We start from the raw sequence: 22872 nt of genomic DNA, 5'->3' as shown, positions 1-22872 counted from the left end.
ACCATAAAATTGAAAAGGACATTACTCCCCAAACTCTTACCGAGACGAGGGAATTTACGAGCTCTATAAAGCGCTGCAGGAGGGAAAAAAATATTCAACAAACCATTGTTTCTAAATTAAATTCATTCCCCGTGGAGGAAAGTTCCTAGAGAGAGAGAGAGAGAGAGAGAGAGAGAGAGAGAGAGAGAGAGAGATTCACAGCAACTTAATTTACCCCTGAAACTAAGTAACTGTAGGTTTTTGGATATGATAAAGTAATGTTTTCCTATGTTTTTGGATGTGATAAAGTAGTGTTATCCTATGTTTTTGGATGTGATAGTATGTTATCCTATGTTTTTGGATGTGATGGAGTAATGTTATCCTATGCTTTTGGATGTGACAAAGCAATGTTATCCTATGTTTTGAATGTGATAAAGTAATGTTATCCAATGTTTTAGGATGTGATAAAGTAATGTTATCCTATGTTTTTGGATGTGATAGAGTAATGTTATCCTATGTTTTTGGATGTGATAAAACAATGTTATCCTATGTTTCTGGATCTGGCAAAGTAATGTCATCCTATATTTTTGGATATGATCAAGTAATGTTATCCTATGTTTTTGAATATGATAAAGTAATGTTATCCTATGTTTTTGGATGTGATAAAGTAATGTTATCCTATGTTTAGGATGTGATCAAGTAATGTTATCCTATGTTTCTGGATGTGATCAAGTAATGTTTTCCTATGTTTTTGGATGTGATCAAGTAATGTTATCCTATGTTTTTGGATGTGATAAAACAATGTTATCCTATGTTTCTGGATCTGGCAAAGTAATGTCATCCTATATTTTTGGATATGATCAAGTAATGTTATCCTATGTTTTTGAATATGATAAAGTAATGTTATCCTATGTTTTTGGATGTGATAAAGTAATGTTAACCTATGTTTAGGATGTGATAAAGTAATGTTATCCTATGTTTTTGGATGTGATCAAGTAATGTTATCCTATGTTTTTGGATGTGATCAAGTAATGTTATCCTATGTTTTTGGATGTGATAAAGCAATGCTATCCTATGTTTTTGGATGTGATAGAGTAATGTTACCCTATGTTTTTGGATATGATAATGTTATCCTATGTTTTTGGATGTGATCAAGTAATGTTATCATATGGTTTTGGATGTGATAAAGCAATGTTGTCTTATGTTTTTGGATGTGATAAGGCAACGTTATCCGATGTTTTTGAATGTGACCAAGAAATGTTATCGTATGTTTTTGGATGTGATAAACCAATGTTATCCTATTCATGTTAAAAAGTTGTGTTCACTGTGATATTTCGACAGCCTCTAAAATCTAAATCATTGTGGCATTTCCAATCTTGTTGAACCAACGTTATGATTATTGTTATTTGCCCAACAAAGAAATTACTTACAAGCTGGTAACGAAATTACTGTACTTTCATTTATTCATAGGTCAAACTAGTATGGTGAACTTGAAAGATCAAAGTTCATTGTACCACCACAGCGTATTATGACATAGATCAACTCTTCTTCAAATCTGTACAATGATAAACACACGTGACATTAACAAAATCAATATTCTCCTTCTTGAGTACTTTAGTCAAACTACTTGCAGATGTCACATTCCATATGAACTACTGATCCTATTTTGGAAAAATGTCTTTTGTCTTGACAGTAGTCTATATGAATATAAGTACAGTGAAAAAAAAATTGTTAGTATTATCTTCTACCTTAATTACTCCATTTTCACTTGAGTGGAACCATAATAATTATAAATTTTGTTCTCAGTATACAACAGCGTTCTTCAAAGCTTCCCAATTCTAATCTCAGAAGGATAATCAATTGATATTTCTCATATATCATATTAAGGTATTTAATCAATGCCTCTCTTAAGCTTCCAATTCGCCGCTGCCTGAATTACAAATATTAGGAAATCAATTCGTATAGACCCCAAGTTAATTACTCAGTCCCATATCAAATATAGACCACTCGTTAATAACTTAATCCCAAATTACATATAGATCTCACGTTAATTACTCAGGCCCATATCAAATACAGACCACTCGTTAATAACCTTAATCCCACATTACATATAGATCTCACGTTAATTACTCAGGCCCATATCAAATACAGACCACTCGTTAATAACCTTAATCCCAAAGTACATATAGATCTCACGTTGATTACTCAGGCCCATACCAAATACAGACCACTCGTTAATAACTTAATCCCATATTACATATAGCCATCTCGTTAATAACTTAATCCCATATTACATATAGACCTCATGTTAATAACTTAACCGCATATTACATATAGACCTCACGTTAATTACTCAGTCCTATTTGACATATAGACCTCACGTTAATAACTCAATTCTCTACCACAATACAACAAGAAAACATTGGCGTACTCTACTGGTAACGACAATGACAATTATTATTTTCGGAACAGCGGAACGGAAAACGCTGACGTAGCATATTCCTACTTCGTTGTTATCTTCATAAAATCCGCATAACACCGCCCATTAATTATAGAGAGGGGGTTCCAATGGTTCGGGCAACATGTCACGGCGATTATGCTAATGGCGCTAACACCGCTATGTTTAGCTGATTCATATTCATGACGAGCGCAGCTGGCAAAGCAGCTGTAACCGGGCCTACGTGGCTTTGTTATCAGCTACTTTAGTCTGGCGAAATGAGGGGTTTAAAATTGTGTTTTTGAGTCGCGAAGGGAGAAAAATTATTGGGAGAAGGAGGTTTTGCTGGAAATTAAATAATTAAATGCAGTATTTTAGACGTGAAGTTAGAGTGGAATGCTGTTTGGTTGAAGGTGATTTTACTTTGTTTTCTTGCAGTGTTAAAAGAATACATTCTATTTTAAGTTATGGCATGTCTCATATATATATATATATATATATATATATATATATATATATATATATATATATATATATATATATATATATATATATAATGTGTGTGTGTGTATGTGTGTGTATATATATATAGGCTATATATATTTAGAGAGAGAGAGAGAGAGAGAGAGAAACGTATAACATGTCTTACAAATTTACGCATTAAAATTACCATCAATTATTACTGCAAAAGCAAAGATAAACACCTTTTAAGCTCTTTCTTCAAGTCCAGAAGTCTAAAGTTCTTTGTTTTAAGTCCAAGGGAAATCATCTGAACATGGGAGAAAATTAAAATCACGAAAACAACAAGATATAAAAAAAAAACTACAGCATTTAAATTTAAAAAAAAAATATTCCTTTCAAATTACAAGTGTTTGTTTCAAGACAGAGAATACACCAAAGAGAGGACAGAGGGTTCTCACTAACCGCCTGGAAATTAAATTCATGACTGCAAGCACCCGAGACGGTAAGTCTCATGGGTTATGGATGAGAAAGCAGTCATCATGCACAGGGGAATCTTGCCTGAGCCAAGACAGTGAACTGCTCAGTTATACCAACGCTCAGGAGAGGTTGATGAAAGATCAACAAGGAAGTTCCAGCAATTTCTAAAAGGATTCAGTGTACCAATCCAAACAGAGTTCTTTTCTGTGGATATTTTTAGTTTTTTGTAAAAGAAAAGTATTGAGATGGCTTTGTCTGTCCGTCCACACTTTTTTCTGTCCACCCTCAGATCTTAAAAACTACTGAGGCTACAGAGCTGCAAATTGGTATGTTGATCATTCACCCTCCAATCATCAAACATAATAAATTGCAGCCCTCTAGCCTCAGTAGTTTTTATTTTATTTAAGGTTAAAGTTAGCCATAATCGTGCGTCTGGCAACTCAACAACACAGGCCACCACGGCCGGCTGAAAGTTTCATGGGCCGTGGCTGAGAATTTCATACAGCATTATACACTGTACTGAAAACTCGATTGCGCCGAAGAAACTTCGGATCATTTTTTACTTGGTTTGTCACTGTTTCACTACAGACAAAGCAATAAGCAACAAACAATCATAAACCAGAGTATATATTTAACAAATGAAGTCCTTATGAACGGTTTTTAACACGAGTAGATTCACTTCCCAAATGCGTTACATCATAGGCCTAACCAGAGGACCTCATTGGAACTCGGATACTAAAAGCGTATCCAGGGGGTAATATCTAGCAGGAATCACCATTTTCCAGGGTAGTTACATTATCAGAAGCACTGTCGTTAAGCAGACCACTTGAAATAATATGGCAAAGCCCCATTACTCACGTGAGACACATCAAAATTTTTTTAGAGCACCCCGTCGATTTCTTTCTACTGGTGGACAATAATTTTACTTTTTCTCAACCTTGATAAAATATTTCATATTTAACGCCAATTTCGAAAGGAATCTACAATTTCAGAACTTCACGACGTACATTAATCTGTTGATTGATCGAATTTCACGCCTTGGCTACGCCGCAAAATACGGTGCTTAAGAAAGGAATTTCACTAATGAGTGTAATTAAGTTTAACTCGAGAGCTATTTTGGTTCGGGCCAACTTCTTAGTCCAGAGTTAACCGGTCACACGCAATCTTGATGAATATCAACATGACATGCAATCGTAAGATGCAGAGCTCAATAACGGAAGCATGAGAACTGAAAAGCAAAATCATTAACTTAAGAGCAAAAGCGAAACGGGAGTCGATTGTACACACTAAAAGATACAGTAAAACATATTGATATTAACGGTAACTTGTGCCCTTATATTCATTCATAAATGCATGGCTACATTCAATCGGTGAATATTATGCATAAATATACAATTGCATAATCATACGGTTATAACAGAAACGTTACTACTGCTTGTCGTGAATAATCAAAATTATTTTTCTTACATTTTGGATTGATAATTTTGGAACAGGGATCAGTTAAAAATACTGTAACGGATGATGAAACGAAATGCAATCCAGAAAGAAATGTAAAAGACATGTAGAGTAATAATTATAAATAACAATTTCTTTCAGAATTTGGTTGTCACGTCAAGTACTTTTGGTGCAAAAGGCATATACTGTACATACTGTAGAAATACCAGGATGGCAAGACGTTTACATGCTCAAACAATATACAAAACCAAGTCAGTAAATTTAAACTGACTGCTACCGTAGTGGTATTTAGCAGTGCTCCCTAGCCAATGCTTCTCTAGAAAGTCCCAGTGACTTGGGATTCTAATGCACATCCAAGGCAGAAAGGTAGACTAATGGAGGGTTATGAACACTGGGGGAGAACATACCCCTAAATTGGCAGATAAGTTCCTCTCACAAGCCAATGGCAACCACAGCATAAGATCAGCCTACATGCTAAAGACTACTACCAAGATGGTGGTCGGTTGTTCAGCCTGAACAATGCTAACTTTGGAAATGTAAACACATAACCACATAGTCAAATAAACTGCTTGGCTTCAGAAAATTAAGTTTATTTAAACCTTGTTTTATTCACTGCAGGTAATAAACTAACTATTATCCACTGCACGCATTAAACCATTCCAACAGTTCTCCTAATTCATGGAAATATTCCATAAAAAGAATGAAATTTTACGTCAAAAAGAATCATGAATTTCACGACGCTCCAGACAATACTAGTACTATTTCTCTTTCACCTTATTTTCCTCTTTATAATTCCAGTATTACGGTAAATGAAGCCAAGTTTATCCTTTGTCTCTACTGAGGTTAATGAGACTAATTTATTCCTTCGTGGGTACCGGCAAGTCTTTCTTTAACTCCTTTTCTATTTGCTAACAGAAATTAGCCGTCTCTATTAGAGACCAGAAAGATGAAAGTTATCATTCAGAGAAATTACGAGGGTTCCTTAATAACAAGGTAAAAAAATAGCTTGGCTGCATAATTAAATGTACTCTCATATTCACACATCCGTCGAGTAGATTCAGGACGCGAAACAACAAAATTGATTAAATTTCGGATCTCTCTCTCTCTCTCTCTCTATATATATATATATATATATATATATAGAGAGAGAGAGAGAGAGAGAGAGAGAGAGAGAGAGAGAGAGAGAGAGAGAGAGAGACTGCAAGGCAATGATAAGTTCTACTTTATGGTAACCGTCACACAGTGACGTTGGAACATCACACGCTTTATAATTAACGCTACTCAGTTTCATAGCCTATATTTACTTTTCCAAATGAATTTCTTTAAAAGTAAATCCGACATGCAACAAATCCTGTTACCATGCTTCGTTGATCAGAGAAATAATCACTACAATCTATTAAACGCTACCTTTCCAGATTTCGCTTCAAACGACTTCAAAGGGATTCCACGCTCTCTGGTCAATTAGTACGCATTTCAGTTTCAATGTTTTAAAGCCATATTAAATTAACCGTTACGTAAGGAAATTTAATAAACTAAACATTTCCTGTATGATTTAACCAGCAATTATCTGATCGTTGTAGTTAGGTCTACTCTACTCCATTAAACGCGGGGAGCCAGTCAAATAGTCTCCACTGACTTAATTTAGACCATATTTGTTCCCCTAAGCATGGGAGGTACACCACTATTACTCCCCTGGACCTGAGAAGCAAGTCAATTCGTCCAAACTGACCTCGAGGCAAAACGTTCCCCTCCTATTTCTGTCACTTTGGATGAAAATAGTAATAAAAAAACATATCTTGGAAAATACAAACAAGTGCTGTATTAGGCTTTACCGTTCAATGTTATTGAATTCTCTGTTCATTATCTCAAACATGACCCAAACTTCTCAGAGCTAAACACACAAACACCCAATGTGCAATGAGTGGGAAAAGAATCTGGAAATATGTCACAACTTTGGCTAAAAAAAAAAAAAAAAGTCAAAGGAAATAAAGTTTCAGTTCAGTTTGAAAAGTCATCTTTCAAAAGAGAACGGTACAAGAAAACTTCTCCAGAAATACTAAATAACAGGATGGATAACATTCCATAGACATCTCAAAGCTTCTGTACACAGGATATATAGGCCTATTTGTAACATCCACAGATCACAGGTAGCCTTCTAGAGCAAAATCATGGCTAGGCGTCTACATAGGCTCTGCATACTATGATACCCTAAAAATTACGGAAAATCCGTTATCCACTTACTCTGGTCGTTCTTTTAAATCTTATTCTCTTCCTCTGCACCTAACTGAATTTAATTAGTACTGCATAATGTTCCACGGCACCTAACTGAATTTAAATAAGTATTGTATACTGTTCCATTGCACCTCATGGAATTTAAATTAGCACTGTATAATGTACCACTGCACCTAACTGAATTTAAATAAGCTTGATACTGTCTTTTATCATACAATACTGCTTTAATCATTTTAAACATCTGATATACTCACAGTTAATGGTTAAATCTTTCCCACGTCCAACTCTGCATCAGTCACTTACCTGGAATGACGACAGAAAAAAATTACACAGAGATAAATTATAAAGCGAGGAAAGATCTATAAACCCAAAGGCGAGAAGCAATCAATAAAGCTGATGTATTTCCATACTGAATTACTTAAGTAAAAAATCTAAGTCTGCTCAGAGCTAGTAATTACACTACAAATAACAACCTGCGATGAAAAATGTGGATTTATGCAAATGATTCGTTTGCAGAAAATCGTGTAACTTCCTGGTTAATTAAGCATAATAATGCACACGTCTAATTACCCTCTAATTACTGACCCCATTCCCTGTTGGGATTGGGACAGAGAATTATATGCATCTGAAGGGTAAAATGCATTATACATGATAGTCATTATACATATATATCATGATCTAAGAACGATATCTGATCATTATTTAACAGTAATAATGTATCCACAGTTAGGGGAAGTCTGCAAACTAGAGATAATATAAAAAGAATAAGCTCTGTGAAATATACGTGCAATTTCAGATTGGGAATACAATATATGACATCATTTAAAGCAATCAAAGACATAAAAATCTTTGCAAAATATACCAATTTTCATTCAATAAGGGGGAGAACCCACAGAGGATACAATGGTACAATATTTATGCTACCGTTTTCGAGGGCAATATGAGCAAACTCTACAACAGTATACCCTAGTTCTCTTGTGCTGGACCGTGAGGCTAAAACTATAAACTAAATCCTACAAAAACTTCAAAATGGATTTGAAACATCTTTCACTTTATAAGAAGGATCTCTTATTTTTCTAGCAACTGAAAGCCTCAAGGAAGTACTACCCCCTAAAATAGGGTGCCCCAAGTGTCACACTCAAGTGTCACCTCAGTTTCTGCCTTTTACAATACATCCATTTCTTTGGTCTCTTTCCACTCACCTAGTCCAACTCATTTAACTTTGGTTTGCTCCAACTTTAATCCCTTATCTAAATATAAATCCTTGTGGTCACCTCTAACAGTCTATAAATATGAGCATTGCATCTGATGATGCTGATGGAGTCTTTGTCAAGCAAATCTGCAATAATTATGAGGTGTCAACTCTGTTCTTTGCTCCTGTCATTCACTTCATTATGAAAATAGTGGTTGGGACTGGAGTAATGAATAAAATTTGCTGCATAGACTGCATCAAATAAGGAGAGAGATGGGGCTTAAAATAAATACAAAAAAGAAACAGAAATAACGAAGACAGAATACAATCAAAAGGATGATTAACACTGAACATATTTATTTATATTAAATGTACACCCATATAAAACGCAGTTTTATATCCCAATTTAGACAAACATTAATTTCAGGATATTTCAATTGAGAAATATCGTTTTTATGAGAGTTTTAATGTGTTTATGATAAATTTGACTCAAATTTCCGTTAGGAATATTTTGTTAACTCATTATAACCGACACCATTTGGTCATAGTAGGCTACAATGGTGACCACAACAAACAAAACTGGCTGCCAGCATCTAAGATATTAAAGTCAGATTAGGCTGGTAAGGGGGAGGTGGAGGGGAGGTGCCTATGGGCTGCCCATTTTTATTACGGATACTGATAACATGGACAGCAAATAAACAAGATAGGCTATCTACACAAATACTGTTTCTGAACTGTGGCCACTTGCATCAGGTTTGGTTAGGGCACGCTGCCCTATGTTAGGTTAGGTTGGTTACATCTGGTTAGGTCAGGACCTGGCACTACAGGAAAAGTTTGTCTTGTTTGTATTCGTCCGCCAGTTTCCTAGTCGAAACCGACACCACAGCCTTGGCCACCTAAACTGTAGGCGCTCCCAACTGGAATATCATACATGCGATGCTAAGTGGGAAACACGGAGTGTCACTTCAGCAGATAAGAACCAACGTGGAACCTTGGATTAAGATGCAGAGCCTATCTGTTTTTCACCTGTATGACTTTTAATGCTATAAGTCAAGTCAGGTTAGATTAGGATGCATTCCTCTATTTTACTCTAGGACTTTTATAGCACTCTAGGTCAGGTCAGGCAGAGGTAAAAAAAACACACACACACCCACACACACGACCTGATAGGAATCCTGTGCCCTATGCTAGGTTAGATGGGGGTCAAAATGTACACGTACACACAAGGCCAAGTAAGATCTCCGTGCCCTAGGCAATATCTTAGGAATATTAGGCTATTACGTAAAGGCAGGGGGTGACAACACACGTGGGGTTTATACCTATAATAATTTTTATACATACATAAAACAAAAGAAAACCTGTCGGACAAAATATAAACGATTCATGTGTTCGTAGCCTTAAGCTTCCAGTATCAACTGACCTTATGTAAAGTAGACGAGCTTATCTTCAGCAGCAAGCGCCTGCTGGACGATGCAAGCAATGCTTCAACAAATCACTTACACAGTCACACTAAAAACACACTTAAAAGATATCCAGCAACCTAAATATTTCCGCATTAACAGTAAAGACGGCTGTCAAAGGAAAGCATAGAGATAATGTTATATAGACGACTTTCCCCGCCATCTCGTAATGTCAACTTGTCACAAGAAACAAATCTTTTCTAATTTTCTAATTACATACAGTAAAATATTAAAGGGGGACGACACTAAATATATAATTGTGAAATAACTGAAACCCTAGAGAATTTCTAAATCATTAACTATACAACAACAATAGGAACGGATAAAATCTTACTTTTGTAGATTTGTGTAAGGATGAGATTGAAACCAGGAAAATATTAATAAAAAAACATATGGTACCACAAAGAAAATATACGTATATAAGCACAATCAGGGGCAATAAGAGGACGAGTAAGAGAGTCGCTTAAAAAGCTATTCACTACTACTACTAGTAGCAACTACTCCTACCCCTATTACTCTATAAATCCATAAACTAGTACGCCACTACTTTTCTACCATAAACATCAATTATTTCCTACTTTAAGGGGATGATGAGCATGCGTTTAAACAAGTGATAAACCATATGATAAAGCATTCAAAGTATAACTTGTCACAGACCAGTTGACTCTATTCGTGATGGCTGTATTATGTGCAGCAAATTTCTTAAACACTTTGCACATCCAGTCTCGATATCTTGATGATTAATAACACATATTCCAATTATTCTAGCATTAACAGGCACCCAGTGCAACTCAAATTATACAATTATAAACCCATCTCAAGGTAAGACATAGAAATACAATATCTACTTTATAGATAATAAGAAAAACTGTGAAGTCTCTGAAAGTCTAACGATGACCTTATTTTTGTCACCTTAATATATTACACTAAGGAAATTACTGTTTACTTTCGTCACGTAGGATGAAAAGCCTTGAACTTCAAGGGCAAATTACGACTTGTTTGTAACGTTTGATGTTTATTTTCAATTTTTGATGTAAACAAACATTTCATATATAATCATCCTATTTAAATGGCAACTCTAGTGAAGTAACGACAGGTTCGCCAACTATTCAAACATCTGAAATAATGTCATATTTGATTATTTAGTTTTATTGATCAACATTAATTACAGTTTTTCATAAAATATATAAACACTTATTTTTAAACTCAAGTAGCATAATCACCTGTGAAATACTTTATTTATAAGTTGTCTAAGTATTTAGTAATGTTGGCAATCACTATTCATTCTGCTCCTCCAAGAAAAATGTAAACAAACGTTTTTTTTTTTTTGAAAAATGCAGTTTAGATATTTCGTAAATTGTGAAAGTTTACTCCTTCATTGACAAATGATTTCATTGCCATAATGAACTGATAAGGAGGCTTTCTGGTCAATTCTACAGGAGATTAAACACAATATATTGTCCTAGTAAGGAGACTGTTGACCTTGAAAATAAGTTAGTGTACCCTCAGCTGTGCTATTTCAGGTGAGACAAACTTACTGTTGCTTGGCGTAAGGCCTTTATAAACCGTAAGGTGGGTAATATTTTTAATCTTATAATACATTACAAAATAAATATTGAGTTTTGTGAAAGTTTTAAGCCAATTTGACCGATTTTTGTAGGTTATGCTTAACCTAACGAGGCCTCTGTGGTATATCAATTTCTCTAGCTAAGCTACGTGACCCGTATATTTTTCAAGCTGCTTATCTCGATGTTTTATGCTTTGGTAAGTTCTACCTATATTGATCAATGATATCAATGCAAACTGTCGTGATTTTTTCCTAACCTAGTTGGTGCACATTTCCAACAATTATTCATTGACCTTTAGCAAGGATTTTTTGTAAATGGTCTTACTGTTTCTGTTATTTGTCAAAACTGGTGAAACTCCTGAAGCTTCCCTTTTCCAGGACCCCAGATGTGACTTGACCTACATTGTCTAACCTTGGTAATTCTAAGTATTAGCTCCACACCTGTTTTTACCTTGGAAACTGGTTTTTTCTACACTTTTAGGGCTTCTGATACTGGCGGTGCATTTGTTTGTTGTCGGCCAAATGAAATGTCCCTTCGCCGTGTTTAATACTGGCCCGGGGTTGGGGATGGCCGGTACCCATGCGTTAAAAAGTTATTCCACTTGCCGGATGGGATATGAACCGTTCCAAACAGACATACCCGTGCTCTGCCTTGTGAAGATCGCGTACGGAAACCCCTTATTGGATGGACTTCAGGGGTTAATTACATTCGTGCGACAAAAACTGAAGGTAAATCCATAATTAGCAACCAAAAAACTGTAGAAAAAGTCGTTAGAAGGAAATCGCCGCCGCAGAGCTACTACTTAGATCTACTCTAACCTTACCTGACCTAGAATTCCAGGTCCTTGCCTAGCCTGGGATCTTACCCTCCAGATTGCCACCCCTCCCGCCATATAGTCTGGCCTACACTGCCAGTAAATTCATGTACTCATGCATCCTAACCTAACCCATGTGTCAGGTTCTAACCTAGTTGGGGCAAAATTAATCCTATGATCTATTATTCTTTGGAATGGCGTTGTCATGACTGAACATTTTATCCAATAATGAATTATTTATTTGTATTGTTCCAACAGTACAGTTGTGAACAGGGTATTGTTTTATAGAGATTTTGTGGGGTAACTTTTGATAATTGAAGGATCTCTACAATCTACAGTTATTTACAAGTAAATTCTTAAGATAGTCATTTAATTAACAGAGTTGCGTTCATGCCACAAACAGAACTGAAGAATTGAGAGGCTTTTACATTTTTTAGATGTTATTATTGTCACAATTCATAATTCATTACCATTGCTGAGTTTATCTATGAAATCTGAGCTACTATATACTGGTAACATCTTACGTACAGTATCCTTGCATATGTCCATTATCTTGACCAAAGTAGTTTAGTGTTAGAAAGTAGATGTAGCATAACTTCACCAGAACAAGAACAGCTCAAGACAAGACCTAGGCCTAAGTAAATTGCTCAGCAAACTTACCAACGTGTCCATTGCTGTTATTGTCAAAGCCAGTGCAGGAAATGCGCAAAAATCAACAGCTTAAAAAAGAAAACGTGTGCATCGTAACTTCTCTCTCTCGAAAAACATGACCATTAACGGCTTCATGATAACCCCTTCTGAAAATGTTCCCCTAAAGTTAAACGAGAAAAGGAGGAAGGTATCCACTGCCAACACCAGGTTGTCTCTCTCTCTCTCTCTCTCTCTCTCTCTCTCTCTCTCTCTCTCTCTCTCTCTCTCTCTCTCTCCATTATAATGTGACTTTCATGAATAATGCAGCTTTGCCTTATTATTGCACTTGAGCTACCTAACAAACAGCGTTGCCAACCGAAATGTTAGAGCCTGAGGATAATGACGGCCCCTGCAGAGTATATAAGCATTTGGATTATGTACTAGCCTATGCTTTTCTGTCAGAATTTCAGTGAAGGATTTTTTTTTTTCAAGCAATACGTTTGAGAAGTGTTTTTTTTTATTGGTGGCCTGCTGTTTGTGTGCTTTTGTTACTCTTCTTTGACAGTCCATATATATATATATATATATATATATATATATATATATATATATATATATATATATATATATATATATATATATATATATATATATATATATATATATATATATATATATATATATATATAGAGAAGAGAGAGAGAGAGAGAGAGAGAGAGAGAGAGAGAGAGAGAGAGAGAGAGAGAGAGAGATGTGATAACCATTGTCCACCTTTGAAAGTCACATAAGTTTCAAGTACACCAAACATTTCCTTATTTAGCCAAGTCTAATCCACCTTGAATTTCCCAAATAAATTTAAAAAGTTGCCTGTTAATTTTTACATAGTTACATTAATAACTGTTCATTGTAAAAATCGCCTCTTGATATTTTTCCTTTCACGACTCAAATATTTAACGAATTGTCAGCTAGGTGACCTTTCCCTGAAAAAAACAGGACGCCATAACTTAAAACCTAAACATAGAATTTTCTTTAAAATAATCTTATTATGTTTCCCACACCCAAATTACTTTAATGGTACTAACCTAACTTAACCAACCTAACCTAACCTAACCTAACCTAGGGGCATGGCAAATAACACGGGCTGGTGCAGTACTAGCATACATCTCAAGAATTTACCAGTGGGATTACTTGCTAATATGGGCCTGGTAACAGCGAACCCAGCATATACATATGAATATTGATGAGCCCAGGATGGCATTGCTGTATTTGCATAATCATTGTGACAGTCTTTGTATGCTTGGAGCTACTGATAATTGATGAGTGTAAATTGTAATGCTGCTTGTTATGCTGATTACATCAAGCTTACACCGGACTGGGATTCCGAGGCGATTACATTCCGGATTTTAATATTATTGTCGTTATTGGTGTAATTATATTATTTGTATTTTGAATTTTTGTTGTTGTTGTTGAGGAGATGAAATAATGAAGCTGAAAACATATTTGTTCTTGTGTACATTATTTTGATTCTCTCTCTCTCTCTCTCTCTCTCTCTCTCTCTCTCTCAAAATTTATTAACATTAAGTAAAATTCTTCATTTAAAAAAAAATCATATGGAGAGTGGTTAGCTGAAAACATGTTATGTTTATTTATTCATTAATATGATTAGCTCTCTCTCTCTCTCTCTCTCTCTCTCTCTCTCTCTCTCTCTCTCTCTCTCTCTCTCTCTCTCTCTCTCTCTCTCTCTCTCTCAAAATTTACCAACATTAAGTAAAATTTTTCATTTTTAAAAAAATCATGATATGGAGAGTGGTTAGCTGAAAACATATTTGTTTATATATTCAGTAGTATGATTATCTCTCTCTCTCTCTCTCTCTCTCTCTCTCTCTCTCTCTCTCTCTCTCTCTCTCTCTCTCTCTCTCTCAGAAGCTTAATTATTGACATGTTATGACCATTTTCTGGGTTCCTTCTCATTTTCATTAAAATAATAGAATAATCATTCTTCTAACCAGTTTATTTTGTGTTTGCTAACCAATTATTTTTAATATTGAGTTTTATTAATGGCTAGAAAAATTTATTTTATTTATTATGATTCTTATTTAGAAGACTTTTAAGAGAAAGTACAAAGAGATACAATTATGGATAGCATTACATTATGAATATTACTCATTATTACTAGGAATGAAGTTTGTTGCCTGATATTTTCATATTATTACTTGGGAGGGCAATTTGTTGCTTAATATTTTCATATCATTACTTTGGAGTGCAGTTTGTTGCATAATACTTTCATATTATTGCACGGGAGTGCAGTTTGTTGCATAGTGTGTTCATATTATTACTTTGGAGTGCAGTTTGTTGCATAATATTTTCATATTATTACTTTGGAGTGCAGTTTGTTGCATAATATTTTTATATGATTATTTTGGAGTCCAGTTTGTTGCATAATATTTTCATATTATTACTTTGGAGTGCAGTTTGTTGCATGATATTTTCATATAATTACTTTGGAGTGCAGTTTGTTGTATAATATTTTCATATTATTACTTTGGAGTGCAGTTTGTTGCATGTTATTTTCATATTATTACTTTGGAGTGCAGTTTGTTGCATAATATTTTTATATGGTTACTTTGGAGTGCAGTTTGTTGTATAACATTTTCATATTATTACTCTGGAGTACAGTTTGTTGCATAATATTCTCATATTACTACTTTGGAGTGCAGTTTGATGCATAATATTTTCATATTATTACTTGGGAGTGCAGTTTGTTGCATAATATTTTCACATTATTACTTTGGAGTGCAGTTCTTTGCATAATATTTCCATATTATTATTACTTAGGAGTACAGTTTGTTGCATAATATTGTCAACGATGATATTAAAGTCCACGTTTCATAAAGTACTTTTAAGAAGTCTTCTTTAAAACTCCAGGAACCTTTCAGATCTCCCCCTTTTGGGGACCTTGCGGTTCTATGGATAGTTGATATATTAATTTAAGCCTTGTGAAAACAGGTCGTCGTCTTCTAATTAAAAAGTTTTAAGTTTGGGCAAAGAAAGCCACTTACACTTTTCTTCTGATAATGTACAAAGAACGCTAATGAAATCTGAGTTCTTTTTTCTTAGGATGTGAGAAGTTTAGGAGGCCCAGTAAAGTTTATATATATATATATATATATATATATATATATATATATATATATATATATATATATATATATATTATATATATGTATATATACATGTATATATATGTATATATATATATATATATATATATATTTATATATATATATAAAATCATTGTTGTATCATTATATATATATATATATATATTCTCAATAAACTCCCTTAGTAAGATTTCCCTTAATATAAAATCATTGTTGTATCATTGACTGTATCTCAGAAGTTATTACAAACGGAAGACATATCTCTCTCTCTCTCTCTCTCTCTCTCACACACACACACACACACACACACACACACACACGTACGTGTGAGATGCCCGTTTATTAGAATAACCGGCAAAAACGACGCAATTACGGGAATTCTCCGGGTGCTAGCAAATGGATGGCGCTCTTCAATCAAGGTACAACCGTGTAATAATAGGTTTTCCTCCCTTTGCACGAGACTGGACGACTTCTTTATAGACCGCTCGATCACTCTGGCCAGACGAAGAGAAAGGAAGGGAGAAATATTGATAAAATTGATGTTTTTTTTTTTTAGATAATGCAGTAATAGTTAAGAGGTTGTGTGCTGGGTGAAGTAATAGTAAAGTTAATGGTTTTTGGGGATGATATTATAATAGTAAAGAGGTTGTGTGTTGGGAGAAATGATAGTAAAAATAATGTTATTTGGAGATAATAATGTTAATAATAGTTAAGAGGTTGTGTGGTGGGGAAGTAATAGTAAAGTTAATGACTTTTGGAAATAATGTAATATTTGTTAAGGGGTTATTTGTGGAGAGAAATAATAGTAAAGATTATGTTTTTTGGAGATAGTATAATAATAGTTAAGAGATTGTGTATTAGGAGAAATAACAATAAAAATTATGTTCCTGGAGATAATAATAGTTCAGAGGTTAAGTGTTGGGTGAAATTATAGTAAAACAATGTTTTTGGAGATAATATAATAATAGTTAAGAAGTCATGTGCTGTCATTTATTTGTGATTAATTCAGTTCTGCTGTGACAGAATGAAATGGTTTAACGTTTTGTCTCATGACAGGCGAGATAGTCATTACCGCTGACAGTATGTGGTAATGATGTTCGCATTAGAATGCGTCCAGGAGGTTATAACTCAAAATGACAGAAATGAAATGAAATGGGGGCGACAGACGGTGATAGAAAAGAATCTATGCAAATTAAGTGGAAGACTGTATTTTCGGCGCTATCGAGTTTTTTTTTTTTTTTTTTTTTTTTTTTTTTGCAAAAGGAAACTGTTGTGCCGACTTTGTCTTTCCATCCGCACTTTTTTCTGTCCGCAATTTTTCTGTCCTGATCTTAAAACCTACTGAGGCTAGAGGGCTGCAAATTGGTATGTTGATCATCCACCCTCCAATCATCAAACATACCACATTGCAGCCCTCCAGCATCAGTATTTTTTTATTTTATTTAAGGTTAAAGTTAGCCATAATCGTGCTTCTGGCACCGCTATAGGATAGACCACCACCGTGCTGTGGTTAAAGTTTCAAGGGCCGTGGTTCATACAGCATTATACCGAGACCACCGAAAGATAGATCTACAGTATTTTCGGTGGCCTTGATTATGTGCTGTAGCGGCTGTACAGAAAACTGGAACTCGAAGAAATTTCGGCGTTTTTTTTTTTTTTTTTTTTTTTTTTTTTTGCCTGCGAGAAAGGTTCAAGAGAAACATTAAAATTACAATGTTTCTTCTGTGCATGAGTCCCGTGTTATTCCTTTGGCTGAGGCAGCCTTACTGATCATACGGTGTTTATCAGATATTTCATTCATTTAAATTTAAATCCATTTATATTAATACCAGACGCGATACCTGTTATAAAAAAATCAGAGGCCATTTGCTGTAGAGTTATGGATGTCATATATTGAACGTAATAAACATATGCACCCCGTAGGAGGGTATTGCTGTCTGTGCACCTCACGGGGTGCACGGTAGGCATCACTAAAGGTTTTTTGCAGCGTCCCTTCGGCTCCTAGCTGCAACCTCTTTCTTTCCTTTAACTGTACCTCCGTTCATATTCTCTTTCTTCCAACTTACTTTTCGCCCTCTCCTAACAATTGATTCATCATGCAGCAGCGAGTTTTTCCTCCAGTTACAACTTTCAAACCTAACTATTCTCAATTTCCTCTCCAGCGCTGAATGACCCTATAGGTCCCAGTGCTTTGCCGTTGGCCTAAACGCTATATTCCATTTCATTCCGATAAACGTATGCAGAAGTTACTTCTAGCATACTTCGAAAAATACACTGATTATCTGAATACATTCAAACGAGAGAGACCGATAATCTTGGTGAAGTTAAACTGGAGGTATTGGTTTGTCGGAACTGTATATCTGAATTTAGAATAGCTGATTTCCAAGACCTGTTTTTGTAAACAGGCTTCTCGGAATGAAATGTGAGTCAACGGCACCCAGAGGCAAAATCGTGCATTACTGGCGGAGGAACTCTTTTGTTATACGAATGATTTTTGCTGATTATAATACATAAATATATGTATGTATGTATACAGATATACAATCATACACATGAATATATGTGTGTGTATCTGTATGTGAGATGTGTGATAAACGAATCATGTGCTAAAGTGATTATAATATATATATATATATATATATATTTATATATATATATATATATATATAATATATATATATATAATATACATATATATATACATATATATATATATATATATATATATATATATATATATATATATATATATATAAGCTATGCATACTTACATACGTACATACAGACATACAGGAACATAATCATATACATACACCAAGATAACCCATTTTTCGTATACACACTGGTGTTTTGCATATGCACTTCAGGGACCAGAGCGTTCTGAATCCTCTAAAAGTTTAAAGTTGGCAGAACAAAGAGCTGTGTGACGCCAGTCGTCAATATTTGAAGGTTCAATATCCATTTTTCTCTGCTCTGATCAAATTTGCAAAAGTTAGGGAACTTATCCTGAATTTTTTACACAGCAATCCAGTAGTGGATCAGGATGGAATGCTCTCTCTCTCTCTCTCTCTCTCTCTCTCTCTCTCTCTCTCTCTCTCTCTCTCTCTCTCTCTCTCTCTCTCTCTCTCTCATAGAATATTAATATTTCATGGTTTTCCAAGTAAATTGTACTCTTTACTTTGTAACCATTTTATTAATGTTATTTTTAGTCATTTGCATATATATATTTATTATATATATTTATACAGTATACACATACATATATAGATATGTATATATATATATATATATATATATATATATATATATATATATATATATATATATATATTATACAGTCTTCATCAATAATAAAATGGGTTCACTAAGTATCCATAAGTATGCATATGAATGACACATTGTAGCAATAAATCTCCGTGAATTGAAAGGAATTCCACCATTTCTCTTCTGAATTACTTCCCGAGTGATTCGACCTTCAATCGCCTGAGGTATTTCATTCCAAAAAAAAAAAGAAATGTCGAGTAAGATTAAAAAGAAAGATATCAGTGACTTTTCCCATTTTTATTCTCCCCTTTTCGCTTGTCCTTTTCCCCTCTTAAAGTATTTCAGTAATTTTCTGGTGATCCATAAAGATTTTCCTTCGCGGATATTAGTCGTTTTCTATATTTTGTTTCCCTCTGCAGATTTCATTTCTTTTCTAAATTGTTAAAAAGTTTTTAGGATCGCTTTAACTTATTTTCGTCATGGAAGAGAAAGGAGAAGAAATTGTTACAATCAAGGCCAAGAGAAAGAGAAGGTCTGCTCACTTTCCCCCAAATCCCCCATGCAGGCGGAGCTTTGTCTGCCTCCTTATTGCGTCAGCAGGTGAATTGCCGTAATGAGCAGGTACCTCTGAGATACGTCATCGCCTACATAGTTACCCCAGGTGGGAGTTGACTCCACCCATTTGGGTAGGCCTTGTCTCTCTTGGCCTTGGCTACAATGGTAGAATAATATGGTATGTATGGTTGGGATACGGGATTCGAAGGTATGAATGACAGGGAATAATAATTTTTCCATCCGTAGGGGAGTAGCACCGTTAGTGCACCTCTAGCGGTGCACTGTAGGCTTTGTTTAATGTTTATTGCAGCGTCCCTTCGGCCTCCAGCTGCAACCCCTTTCATTCCTTTTACTGTGCCTCCTTTCATATTATTTCCTCCATCTTACTTCCATCCTCCCCTAACAGTTATTTCATAGCACAACTGCTTTGAGGTTTTCCTCCTGTTCCACCTTTCAAACCTTTCACTGCCAATTTCCGCTTCAGTGCTGAATGACCTCATAGGTCCCAGTGCTTGGCCTTTGGCCAAAAATTCTATATTCAGTTCACTTGAAGAAGTTTAGAATTAAGGAATTATGCAGTATGGGGTATTTATGATGTATATTATATGAAATTTATAGTATTTATTAGTTACATGTTTTGGAAGGGGAATTACTGTAGGTATGTTCGAGAAATGGTGGAGATTTTTTTAGAATTGTGCCTTTTTCCATTTATTAATGAATTTATTAAGATGGTTATGTTCAATAATTGTGGTAATGCAAATTACCATCTTCCTGGTTCATAACTGTTTTTAGTTTTCTGTAAAAAAACTATTGTGCCGGCTTTGTCCGTCCGCACTTTTTCTGTCCGCCCTCAGATCTTCAAAACTACTGAGGCTAGAGGGCTGCAAATTGGTATGTTGATCATCCACCTTCCAATCATCAAACATACTAAATTGCAGCCCTCTAGCCTCAGTAGTTTTAATTTTATTTAAGGTTAAAATTAGACATAATTGTGCTCTGGCAACGATATAGGATAGGCCACTACCGTGCCGTAGTTAAAGTTTCATTGGCCGCGGCTCATATAGCATTATACCGAGACCACCGAAGATAGATCTATTTTCGGTGGCCTTGATTATACGTTGTAGCGGCTGTACAGAAAACTCGATTGCGCCGAAGAAACTTCGGCGCATTTTTTACTTGTTCTGTGGTTTTCCTCAATAAGAATTATTAAATGCCACCTTTGTCATTCCTCAGCATGTTATTTTAGAAATGAGGGAATGCTTCGTTCACCTCTTCAGTTTGTCCCTTGAAAGACGTTCTACTGTAGTGTCTATTTCTGATTGCTGTCGTGATATTTCTGTTGTGTTTACACTTGTATTGTATTAATGAATTTTTTTATCCTATTGTCTGTAATATAAAAACTATCTCAATATCTTTTATTCATTTGTAGTGTCATATATATATATATATATATATATATATATATATATATATATATATATATATATATATATATATATATATATATATATATATATAATATATATATATATATATATAAATATATATAAATGTATATGTATATACTGTAATATATATATGTATATATACAGAGTATATATATATATATAAATGTATATATATACTTTAATATATACATATATATATATATATATATATATATATATATATATATATATATATATATATATATATATATATATATATATATATATATATATATAAATATATAAAACAATTAACAATTTCTGACTCACCACGGGATTGAACATCGGTCTTTCGAGTGAAGAGTCCAGGTCATTAGCAATTCGGGCACAAATTGCTGATGCCCTGGACTCCCACTCGAAAGACTCCTTGCATGACCTTTGTGCCCGATTTGCTAATGCCCTGGAATCTCACTCGAAAGACCGGGGTTCGGTCCCGCGGTGAGTCAGAAATATATTTCTGTGAAACACGTTCCCACACCAACTTTTTCTGGTCTCGGTCCAAAATCCCTGATAAACGGCGTGGGAAGTCCGCCGGAAGGGGCATCCGGCCGTAAAATCCTGGTGCCCTTTAAAATCCTCATGCCCTTACGCTCTTGCTCCCGTGTCGTAGAGATAGAGGACGCAGCCTCTGGAAAATTATGATGGGATTTGTCGAGGCCTGGCTTTGTTGTAGTAGTTTGAGTACCTCCTTCCCTCTCTCTCTCTCTCTCTCTCTCTCTCTCTCTCTCTCTCTCTCTCTCTCTCTCTCTCTCTCTCTCGTTTTAATATGCAACAACATATAAAGTAAAGGTCCCAAGAATATGAGAGAGTAATACAAATGTCTGTTTGTGACATACTCGCTTATATTGTCACTCAAAACATCTGACACTCCCAGAAATATTTTCATTATAATATATATATATATATATATATATATATATATATATATAAATATATATATATATATATATATATATATATATATATATATATATATATATATATATATATATATATACACATATACATATATATATATATATATATATATATATATATATATATGTGTGTATATATATATATATATATATACACATACATACATACATACATATATATTATATATATATATATAATATATATATATTGTATATATATAACAAATATTTGAAAATGTTTCTGGGAGTGTCAGATCTTTTTGAATGACAAACGAGTTTGTCAAACAAACAAACATTTCTCTCTCTCTCTCTCTCTCTCTCTCTCTCTCTCTCTCTCTCTATAGAGTATCAAACCCTTACCCGTTTCTGTAATCACTCACAAACATCTGACATTCCAGGAAATATTTTCATCCGAGGTCGAAATAAAAAAAAAAAAACATATCTCTTCCGCATTTGGCATCAAAAGCTCTTCCTTATTTTGCAAAGGTCGACGTCGAACGCGACAGAGATTTGTTTTTGCTGGAAAACGTCAGCTGGTTGTTTTGAAGCCAAAATCACGGGCTATGATTACTCTCTTGTCGTTCCTGTTGTGACTTTCATCTCCGCTGGGTTGACTGATTGGACGCTGTTTCCAAATCGCTTTTTATCCCGTAGGGGGGAAGTACCGTCAGCGCACCTCGCGCCGTGCACTGTAGGCATTACTTAAGGTTCTTTGCAGCGTCCCTTTGGCCTTTAGATGCAACCCTTTTCGTTCCTTTTACTGTACTTCTTTGGCCTGAATT

General features: G+C 34.6%; 2 protein-coding genes across 3 annotated transcripts in view; both read left to right on the top strand.

The window, feature by feature from the left end:
- Positions 1 to 22872, top strand: part of COX6B (Cytochrome c oxidase subunit 6B) — a 526203-nt gene that overhangs the window by 408861 nt on the left and 94470 nt on the right. The gene's annotated exons all lie outside the window — the stretch shown is intronic.
- LOC136849311 (reticulon-4-interacting protein 1 homolog, mitochondrial-like) overlaps positions 11093 to 22872 on the top strand; it is a 96510-nt gene continuing 84730 nt past the window's right edge. The window contains exon 1 of one of the 2 annotated variants that reach the window (XM_067122656.1): positions 11093 to 11217. The gene's annotated coding sequence lies outside the window, so the exon portion shown is untranslated. The remainder of the gene's footprint in view (positions 11218 to 22872) is intronic. The other variant, XM_067122655.1, reaches the window with a different exon arrangement.

This window comes from Macrobrachium rosenbergii, chromosome 20, assembly GCF_040412425.1.
Source record: "Macrobrachium rosenbergii isolate ZJJX-2024 chromosome 20, ASM4041242v1, whole genome shotgun sequence".
NCBI lineage: Eukaryota > Metazoa > Arthropoda > Malacostraca > Decapoda > Palaemonidae > Macrobrachium > Macrobrachium rosenbergii.
Note: the sequence above shows the minus strand (reverse complement) of the source record. Positions and strands in the feature narration are given on the sequence as shown.